Source organism: Populus euphratica, unplaced genomic scaffold (assembly GCF_000495115.2).
Source record: "Populus euphratica unplaced genomic scaffold, PopEup_1.0 scaffold167.1, whole genome shotgun sequence".
Taxonomy (NCBI): domain Eukaryota; kingdom Viridiplantae; phylum Streptophyta; class Magnoliopsida; order Malpighiales; family Salicaceae; genus Populus; species Populus euphratica.
Window position 1 is genome coordinate 257,880 of NW_011500052.1, and position 11,576 is coordinate 269,455.

The 11,576-nt window shown below is 27.9% G+C and overlaps 1 pseudogene; it reads left to right on the forward strand.

Annotated features, from left to right (window-relative positions):
• Positions 1-6,473, forward strand: part of LOC105107730 (pentatricopeptide repeat-containing protein At5g46460, mitochondrial-like) — an 8,577-nt pseudogene extending 2,104 nt beyond the window's left edge.
• The last annotated feature ends 5,103 nt before the right edge of the window (positions 6,474-11,576 follow it).

The following is an 11,576-nucleotide window of genomic DNA, read 5'->3' on the forward strand; positions in this document are numbered from 1 at the left end:
TTCCCCCTTTTTCTTTTTTTTTTTTGTTGCTCCGTCAAATAGCAAATTACTATATTGTTGCTAGCTCTCTGCCGAGAGCAAGATTTTTTTTTAAAAAAAAAATTGAGTCAGTACAAAAATATGAGATTGAGTTATTAATTTAATTAGTAATTTAAATAATATAAATAAAAATATAATAATATTAAATAAATTAGAAAAAAATAACAAAATAATAATTTAAAAGAAATAGATTAGAGCTGATTCAAATTATCAAACAATCTAATATTAAAAAATGAATCATTCAAATTATTAAATAACTTAATATTAAAAGATAAAAATATAAAAAAATAATTTTAAAAAATCTCTATTAAACCAAGGGAACTCATGAACACCACAACCAATGATATAAGATTGGAATAATTTTTCAAAAAATATAAAAAAAGTTTGAAAAATAAAATTAAAATAAATCAATTAAAAAATGACAAACAAAAAAATAGTAAATCCATGTTAGCCTTTAAAACCGATGATTCTATTCATGAACCCAAAGCTAACCTCATAGAAGTAACTATAAAAAAATAACAAAGCAAATCTCAAAAAACAAAGGATAAAAGTAAGAAGACATCATTTAAAAAAAAGAAAAAAAAATCAAACCTCGGGATATTTTCTAAACCTGATTTAATTTCTAAAACTCAAAAACCATGAAATCTTGAACTTGAGTTTAATCAAGAAACTTAATCCCTGACTATTTTAATTTTGAAGAATGAAATTGTTGAAGAATGTTAATAAAAAAAAAAACTTGTAAAAGCAAAGAAGATAGCAACAAAAAGAATCAGGATAAAATCTGATGGAAAAAAAACCCAAGGATACATTCATAATTGAAAAGCAATTTAAAAAATAATCCCAAACAAAACTAATAGCAATCAAAAGAATGAGAACTAAATTTGAAAGATTAAAAAAAATCATAAAGGTGAAATTAAAAAATATTTTTAATTTGGTGGATTATTTACATATTAAAAAACAATAAGGGGTGAAATTAAAAAATATTTATAATTTTATAAATAATTCAAAAATAACAAATAATCAAAAGGATAAAGATCAAATATAAAAAAAAATAAATTGCAGGGGTTGGTCTGAATTTTTTATAATACTAGCATAAAATTTGAGGCGAAGAGAAAAAAGAAAAGAAAACAATCACTAGCGTCAAACCAAATAAACATTTTGAGCATGCGTCATCTCATCATGTTGGAAGCGCCAAGACCATTCAAGTCAGACAACCCTGTACGCACCACTTGAACAACACGACGGACATTCTTATGCACATATCATAATAACATTTAATATATATCAATTATAACAATATCCCTAATATAAAATAACAACGAAGCCATTGTGAGAAAGTTATAATGGTTTTTTTTCTTTTAAAGACATAAAAGTAATTGAATTATTCTTAAAAAACTAAAAAGATAAAAATGCAATAAGCAGTAGGCATTGTATTCTTTTATTATGTGATTAAATTGTAATTTTATTATTGAATAAAAAACTAAATGACTAATCTAATTTTGCATAAGTTGTAAAAAATAATTGTGTTATAGTAAAAATACAATGTTTCTCTCAATATCTAGTTCAAGGGTTTTTTTTTTTATTTTTGAGTCAAGAGCAATTTCATCATTTTCACTATTTCAATAAATAGTAAAATGCCTTTTGGTCTACAATAACTTCCCTTTTCCTTTTAGTATTTTTTTTTATATTCATTAAAAATTAAAAAATAAAACAACCAAGAAACTCCTTATATTTGGTTCCGTTTTTAATTTAACATAAAATCCAAAATGCAATAAAAACAAAAATTTAAACTTTAGGCATAAATAATCAATTTATGGATTATAGATTTTCAATTAAATAAGCTCACCACTTACATAACAACACTAAAAAGAAACTCATGCCTAGTTTAGGTGATTTCATAAAAAACTTTTATTAAAATCAAACTATAACAAAACAACTGAAACAGAAGGTAAAAACACCATATTCACCTTTATTTTTCTATTTAACACTAAAATGTAATGAATTTTTTTTATTATTAATAAGAAAAATTATTTGCTTTTGAACTAGGTATATTTTTATCTTTTTATATGATGTATTAGTCATTATAAATTTATTTAAGAGTATTTTTATAAACAATAAAAGAAACAAAATACCATTGGAATAAAAAATACAAACATTATAGGGTAAGGATGTTGTTGTCTTTTTCTTTTTTAAAATAAAGTATGATTAGATATATGACACTAGGAACAAAAACACATTAAGCCATTGAAACATGAGTATTGGTGTCTCTTTATCTTGTTTTGTTTTTGTAATTGTTGGTTTAGTTGGGGATAATAATATAATTTATTATTTATTTTTATTATTTTTAAATGAAAAAAGTTGTTGACGCGTTAGAGATGCCGCACACTTTGGGTGGTATGTGTGATATCTCCCGGTGGTATAAAATGAGCTTTTGTCATCTTATTTAATTCTCTTTTATATCCTTTTCTTTTATTGATGTCACGTGACATCTAAAAGTGGCTAGTTTATTATCACCGACTCTTCCATTTCTTTCCCTCTTCATTTCTCTCTCCAATACCAGAAAATCAACTTCGACCCTTGTTATTGTTAGTGTTTCATATTCAGTTTTTTTAATATTTTAATTCTAATTTATATATATGATTTTTTAATTCGGTCCTTTTATTTTTTTTTTCATTTGTTCTATTGTCAAAGTTTTTATGGTTTTCAATTTTATCCCTCATATCAAGTTTTTAATTTTAATTTTTTAATAAGAATAATACTAATTTCAATTTGGCCCATTTTCTTTTGATTTCTTTTTTTTTCCTTTGTTTTTGTGTCAAAGTTTTTATGGTCTTTAATTTTATCATTCAAATCAAGTTTATGTTTTTTGTTATAATAATAATAATAGCAAATCTTTCTAAATTGTAATTTAGAATAATAAATTCTAAATGAATATAAATTTGAATTCTATTCAAATAAAATAAATTAAAAAATTAAAAATATTAAAATATTATATATATTAAATGTATTGGATGTAGTCTATTAATTAAATGTAGTTGAAATATATTAGATAGTTAATATGAATATAATAAGAATGTTTCTAAAAGAATATTTGGTAAAAGAATATTTGGTGTAGCTATGTATAAATAGAATCGAGCGAGTACATATTAATATCAATACAAAAAAAAAATGGATATAGTTGAATATAGAGTTGTTAAAATCTCGTTTTTAACTCGTAAAATCGTATGATTTTACAAGTTAGTATATGTTATCATGTTAAATTGGCTTATAAACTCGAAAAATGGCAAAATCATATAAAAACATTAAAATCAACTAAAAACATTTCAAATCACGTTTTTGAACCCTTTTACATGTTTAAAAGGAATACACACACATTACAATTTGCATTATAGTAAGCCAATAACATTACCAAAAAATAACAAGCCCTAGCGTTTTCTAGCACCTCCCTTTCTCAATGTCCTTCTAGTTTCAATTTTTTAATCCGAACTTTCAATTTTCAAATTGAAAACAAATAATTTCTACAATATTTAAGTAAGTTACTATCCAATGTTCCACACTTCCAAGTTTTATTTGCTTTTAATTTAATTTTTTAATTCTAATTTGTAAATGTGATTTTTTTAATTCGATCATTTTAATTTTGATTTTTTGATTTGCTCTTTTCTCAAAGTTTTTATAATTTTTAATTTTATCCCTCATATCAGGTTTTTAATTTTAATTTTTTAATAAGAATAATACTAATTTCATTTGGCCCATTTTCTTTTGATTTCTTTTTCTTTTCCTTTGTTTTTGTGTCAAAGTTTTTATGGTCTTTAATTTTATCATTCAAATCAAGTTTATGTTTTTTTGTTATAACAACAACAAGAACAACAACAAATCTTTCTAAATTGTAATTTAGAATAATAAATTCTAAATGAATAGAAATTTGAATTCTAGTCAAATAAAATGAATTAAAAAATATAAAATATAAAAATATTATATTTATTAAATGTATTATATTAATTAAATATAGTTGAGATATATTGGATAGGTAATATGAATATAATAAGAATGGTCCTAAAAGAATATTTGGCATAGCTATGCATAAATATGATCGAGGGAGTACATGTCAATATTAATACAAAAAACAACAACATAGATATAGTTGAATGCAGAGTTGTTAAAATATCCTTTTTAAATCGTAAAATCATATGATTTTATAAGTTAATATATGTTATTGTGTTAAATTGGCTTATAAACTCGAAAAATGGTAAAATCATAGCAAAATCATATAAAAATGTTAAAATTGACTGAAAACATTTAAAATCTCGTTTTAATACCTTTTTTATGTGTTTAAAATATATTAATATACTACAGTTTGCACTATAGTAAAGCCAATATCAACACTAAAAAATAAAAAAAAAAACCTAGCATTTCCCAGCACCTCTCTTTCTCAATGTTCTTCTAGTTTGAGTTTTCCAATCCAAACTTCTAATTTTCAAATTCAAAACAAATCATATTTGCAATATTTAAGTAAGTTACCATCTAGTAAGTTACCATCCAATGCTCTATAATTCTATCTCCTCAATTTCCATATATCTGTAAAATACTAATTTTTAAATTTCACTTTTGTACAATCTACCTCTCTTTCCATCTCTTCAATTTTCATCTAGGCAGAAAAGAATTATATCTGCAAATTGCAACTTACTAGTAAGTGATCTATAACCTTGAAGGATTTTTTTATATATATATAGAGCTTCTTAGTTTTGAATTAGTTTTATTAGTTAGGAAACTAATTAGAGGGGAGCTGGGGAGTCGAAGTAATAAGTGATCTTGATTTCTTATAACATGCACAACAATTTCTTCCCTTGCTCATTTTAATGGCAAATAATTTTGTTAAATCTTGACAAAACTATGTGGAAAAATCCTTTGCAATTAATTTGTTCTCTTCAGAGAGCTTCTAATTTTTTTTTATAGAGTCACAGTGTTGGTGTTCATAATTATAGAGTCACAACACGTCAACACTCATAGATTAATACTATTAAATGCTTTCCATTTGATACAACACATTCTATACTGATTTGTCTATCATGACCTTGTTTCAGCTCTTATTTTTTTAAGAAAATCTTTTCTAGTCTTGCTTTGTTTAATTTTATGCGTTTTCTAGTCTACGCAAGCCGCTCCTTTACTTGTTAAGAAATTAAGAATAATTCATGCAAATCAATTTACTTTCTCTAGTACTTTGAATACATGTTGTGGATTAGAGGCTCTTGATAAGGGTAAAGAGATCCACAATATGGCTATTAAACTAGGGTTGAAAACTGATGTCTTCGTTGGTAATTCTCTTGTAGTCATGTACACAGAATGTGGAAATCTAAATTCTATTGTTGTTGTCTTTAGGAACATTAATAGGAAGGGTATTGTCTAGTGAAACTCAATTATTGTTGGAAGCGCACAACATGGTTTTGGCTTGTGGGCGTTGATTTTCTTTAACCAAACGATACGTACTGGGGTAGATCCAGATGAGATCACATTCACTGATTTGCTTTATGCTTATAGCCGCTTTGGGATGTTATAGAAAAGGAGGTGCTTTTTTGAGTATATCAATTGATGTAAATCCAATGTATTAAGGCTTCAACACTATGCTTATATGGTGGACATCTTGGGAAGATGTGGGAAGTTGGATGAAGTATAGGATTTTGTTAGATATATGCCCGTGAAAGCGAATTCAATGGTATGGCTTACTTTGCTTAGTGCTTGTAGGGTGACTTCTAATTTGGAGGTTGTTGAAAGAGCTGCAAAACACATTCTTGATCTAGAGCCAAATTATAGTGCTGCCTATGTTTTATTGTCTAATATACATGCATTTACTGGTAGATGGGCTAATGTCTCTAGAATGAGAGTGAAGATGAAACAGGGAGGACTTACGAAACAACCAAGATTCAGTTGGGTAGCTTTGAGGGGAGTTTCTTTATACAGACAGATCCTATCCTGTAAGTGAGAGAATATATGAAACGCTGGACTAGTTGGGAAAAAAGTTGAAGGAATTTAGTTATGTTCCAGATAAAAAATTTGCTCCACATGATGTCGAGGATGAGCAGGAGGAAAAGATGTTGTCTTTTCACTATGAGAGGCTTGCTATTATGTTTGGGCTAGTTAGTACCATGGAGGGTAGCACAATAATAGTCATGAAAAATCTTTATGTATGTGGGGATTGTCACTCTGTTGTTAAGCTTATCTCAAAGATTATAGGACACAAGATTGTTGTCAGAGATTCTGGCCGCTTTCAGCACTTCAAGAATGACATTTGTTCTTGTAGTGGTTATTGGTAGCACTATTAAGGTTTTTTCCTGGTTAAATCTGCTGGATCAATGTGCTGATTTGGGATGCTTATACATATATTAAAGCATCTTCATGATAACCAAAACAAACATTTTGAAGAGGAAAAAAATAGAATTATGCAGATAAATTTTCTAGCTTATGCAGGCAGCTCATTTACTTAAATTATGTATGAATTTTTATTTGAACAATGTATTTATGTATTTTGAGATGCTTAAACCATGTATGAATTTTTATTTAAAGCGTATAATTTAATTTACTTGAACAATGTATGAATTTTTATTTGAAGCATGTATTTTAAGGTGCTTGAACTATATATGAAAAAAATTCCTTACTATTTTACAATATGATTTTACGACCCAATTTTATTTTATATTTTTCATGCCATATCAAAAATATGTTTTTGACAATCTTCGTTGAATGGTAAAAAAATTTTTTCCCATTGAGAAGATGCGATAATAATAGTAATAGTAGTGTTAGTTGTAACAATAACAATAACAATAACAAATCTTTCTAAATTATCATTCTAAATTCTAATTTAGAATAATAAATTATAAATTAATATAAACTTGAATTCTATTAAAATAAAATGAAACAAAAAATATAAAAGAATATATATATATAAATATATAAGAAGAGGGCATTGAACCATGCCTGTTGGTAATCCCCATACATATAGGAGGTATTGAAATCTTGTATAGAGGTGTATGGGGAAGGAGAGTGCTTAATGTAAGGGTTGTCCCCAATCTTTAGGGTGGATAACTTTGTGAATGAGGCATGTGGAATATGCTGGTTCAGTGTGATCTGAATGAAGTTTAAAGTGTTTGAACTTGACAGAGTTGGCAATGTCAAGGATGGTAGCATAATACGATTGTGGTTTGGCTAATATCCAGGATTTGTAGTACCAATTTGGAGGAAAAATTTTAGAAGCCGCAATGGAAAGGTTTTCATGATGAAATCCTTCTTCTATAGTTAAAATATTTTACAAATTAGTTCTGAAAATATATTTGAATTTGGTTTTTGGAAAACTGGTTTGTGTAGGTTGTAAAGAAAAAAGGGTTTTTGAAGTAGAAATGTCTCCTTGAGGTTTTGAAATAGGCTTGGAAATACTACCTGTTTGTGATTTTGAGTCACTAGAAGCCTGTTGGGACACCTTTTGTAGCGCTAGAAGTAATTCCGGTGATTTGGATATTATGTCAATCCGTTGTTGAACTGTGTCTGATTGTGCTTACGATGGTTTTGTAACCTTTTCTTCTTGAATGACTACCTCATACCAGGATTTGATAGGCTTGGCGGATAGAATTACTTAAGACATGAGTTTTGTAAAAGGCTTTGGGCTCTCTGGTTTTGTAGGCTGAGTTTGGGGAGCTTTTCCTTGTCTTTGGATTTTGCTTTATGAGGCATTAGGATCTGTTTTAAAGGAATTCTCAGGTTAGAAAATCAGGGATAGAATTTGAATCTCTTTTAATGCACATAATGTCAAAATAAAAAATGCTTAAAATTGCTTGTCATCGGGCAAAAATTTGTTTTGAAGCAAGATTTTGGACATCTTTTTGTAAAACTTCTTTTGTAGATTTACAATCAACATGTAAAAGGAATTTTTGATTTAATAAATTACTCTAAAATTTTTTAATGTAAAGAACAATTGAAAGAATCACTTTTTTTATAGTGGAGTAACTTTTCTGACAATCATTCCATTGGTGGATGTGTACGAGAGTATGTGTTCTTTGTTATCTTGTACTTGTTTAAGAATTCCACCATATCCTAGATCAGAGGCATTGATCTCTACTATTTTAGGAGCTAACAGGTTGGTTAAATGGAGAAGAGGAATTGTTTGGACTTGTTTCTTAATTTGTTTGATGAGATTGATATGGAGGTCAGACTAAGAAATGGGGTTGGTTTTTAACTTATCATGTATATGTTTAACAAGACGACTAATGTTGGAGTAATAGTTTAGAACATAATTAAGACTGCCTAAAAGCCTTTGCAATTGGGTTTTATTAGTAATCTTATCAGGGAACTTATTTGTAAAGGTTAAAGATATCTCTATTGGTGTGACAGTACCTTGGCATATATAATGGCTTAGGAAATAAATACGGGTTTGAAATAGAGAAATTTTTTTTAGAAACAATTAAACCATTTTGTTTTGTAGAATGAAAGAATACATGCAGATGTTTGAAATGTTGATCTATAAAATGAGAAAAAATAAGTACATCATCAATGTAAATAATGCAGAATTTTAAATGTGCATTGAAGATGTCGTTCATGATGCGTTGAAATTCAAATGGTGCATTCTTTAAGCCAAAGGGCATGACATTCCATTTGTATTGGCCAAAAGGAATTGTGAAAGTAGTTTTGTATCTATCCTTAAGATCAACTTGAATTTGCCAAAATTCAGACTTCATATCAAATTTAGAGAATATGAATGCAGAATGCAATTTTTGCAATAGATTTTTTTTTGTTGGGGATTGAGTATCTAATCCATTTTAAAGCAGATTTTAGAGGTTTGTAATTGATCTCAAGTCTAGGTGTGCCTCTTTCGATTTTAGAATTTTTATTAACATAGAAGGTTACACACAATCACGGTGATTGAGATTTTGGATAAGATCCCTAGACTTGAGATCCCAGATTTCAAGTTAGCAATGTTGTTCTAAATCAACATTTATTTGTATGGGTCTTACTTTGGTAGGTATATGTTTTTTAGAAAAAGTATCTTCGTAGGAAAGATCAACAATATGTAGTTTTCTTTTCTAGAAAGTATTAGGTAAGTCTGAACAGATCTGTTGTTCAATCTTACCTTGTAAATTAATGATTTTCTTTTGTAAATCAGGGTTTTGTAATTGTTTATTAATGCGATAAAAGAACACATGGTTTTGTAAATGATGTAGATGGAATTATTTTTCATTAATTAATGCATTGATATGATGAGTATGTATGGAAGATGCGTTAATCAAATTCAAATTTCTAGTCTTAGATTTTTTTAAAAATAGAAAAACAAGTTTGATTATATTGATTTTGAAGGTAATACAATCATGATGTGTTTGATATAAAGTGATCATATCAATAAATGAAGTGTCAAGAATGATGGTATAATTAATATATTTTATAATGACAAAGAATGTTTTAAGAGAAATGTCTTTATTGAAAACAAAGGCTTGGGTTTTGCTTGCAATATGCAATTTTTAATTGTTAGTAAAATAAAGTTTTTCAGAGGTATTTTGTAAAAATCATTTTGGAACCACACCTTCTTTGATGCAGTTTAAATCTGCATCGGTGTCAAATAAGGCAATAATATCAACTTGGAAATTTTCTGAAAAAATTAGTGTAATTTTAATCAAATATTTTTTTTTGAATATATTTGGGTTAACACATTCAAGAAATCATTTGTAATATGCTCAATGTTTGTAAGTGCATGGGTTAACAAATGGGATTCAATAGTTTGATCTTCTAGTTCAGACTCAGTGTCAGACTAACTCTTGATTTTAGATAGAAGGTGTTGTTTTATGGCAGAGTCTTTTTGTTGTGCTTTTTTCAGGGTTTGTAATACAAATTTGAGGGTTTTAATCTCAGAATATAATTTTGAGATTGTGAATATGGTTTTGGATTTCTTTTTGTTATGAATTTTTGTAAGATCATAGGTATTGTTACTAGTATAGGGTAATAGAGAGCAGTTTGGAGGGTTAAAAAGAAGGTGATTTGGTTGGTTGAAGTCTTTCAACAGTCTATCTAGATAGGTTCTTTGGAGTTGAGAATCATTAAGTCTTTTGATTGCCTTAAGAATGAATTCTTGGTCTTGAGCTAAAACATTAATTTGTTGGGAATTTGTAGAGGTATCTGAAGTAACACTGGTAATTGCTATTTCATCAATTTAGAATTCTTCTTGAGAGGTGTCTGAAAGAGAAGGGTCAATATCTATCAATATATAGTTTTATATTTGGTTGATGATTTCTTCATTTATTTGGAGCTCATGGAGCTTGGTATTAACTTTACAAAAACGAGCAGTATGTCCTTTCTAGTTATATTTGTAATAGGCAATGTTTTTTAGGTCAAATTTTGGTTTTGATTTTGACTAAAAAGGCTTATGGGTGTTAGTCAATTTTTTGTAAGGCTTTTTGTAAAAGGTTTGTTCTAGTTTAAAGTAAAACTATTTTCGGTGTTTATGGGTTGATTGTTTATAAGGAGGTTTTTTGCTCAAATAGTTTTTGGGTTTTAAGCAGTATGTATTGCAGGGTGGTTTTTTGGTGAAGAGATTAAACTAGTAATTGAAACTACCAAGTTCTTATTTGGTACGTTTCATTTTTCACTTTAAATGTTTTTGGAGTTTGAGGACATGATAGATCTTAAGGCTCTCTTTTTAGGTGAAGCTCACAAGTTCACCATATATAAACCGGTCATATGGTATAGTTTTGGTTGTAAAGGTATCTTTGATTTTGTTTCTAACTTTTTCTCCTAAGAGAATAGGTAAGCCTGCTAGGAATTTTTCTTTCCAAAAAGGGTGATTTGAATCTTCTCGAAGTGTATTTTTATCAAGGTTTTATATCATCATTTTGCACTTGAACTATAAATAACTCCTGAACTAAAGCATGTTTTATAATAACATATCTAATAATATAAGATACCTTTAATTTATGGTAAATATTCATTTTAAATGCAGGGATATCATATAAATAAAAGGATTAATTGATGAATTTAAGAACTAAAATTGAAAGGATAAAGAGATGGCTAAACTTAGAAAAGAGATGTTGGTGCAGTCCAAACCGGAACACTGTTCAATAACTGGGTCATATCTAAAACTGTAGATCTCGGATTTAGATTTATTTTATATAGATGAAAAGGTAAGGCATAGGCCTACAACTTTCATATGGAGTCCAAGATTTAAAAATGTCATTTTTAAGTCCAAATTATAGCAACAACAAAAAAGTCTGAATCTGTCCTACAACCCACGCACTGTTAAGTGTTTGGCCTATATCTGGAGTTCTAAAAGTCCAAATGACCTTCATTTTTTCTTCCTAGAAAGTTGAGACAATTTCTACAATTTTCATGTTTTCAAGTGGTTCCAATTCTGATGTTATCAATAACGTTTTGGGCAGACAAGAGAAGATAAGGATTGTCACCAAGTCAAGAGTTGGTCACCCACTCATCAATTAGTCATCAAATCAATAGTTCCCAATTTTGGCCTATAAAAGGAGGCATTTGCCATACATTTAGGCATCTTGATTTCT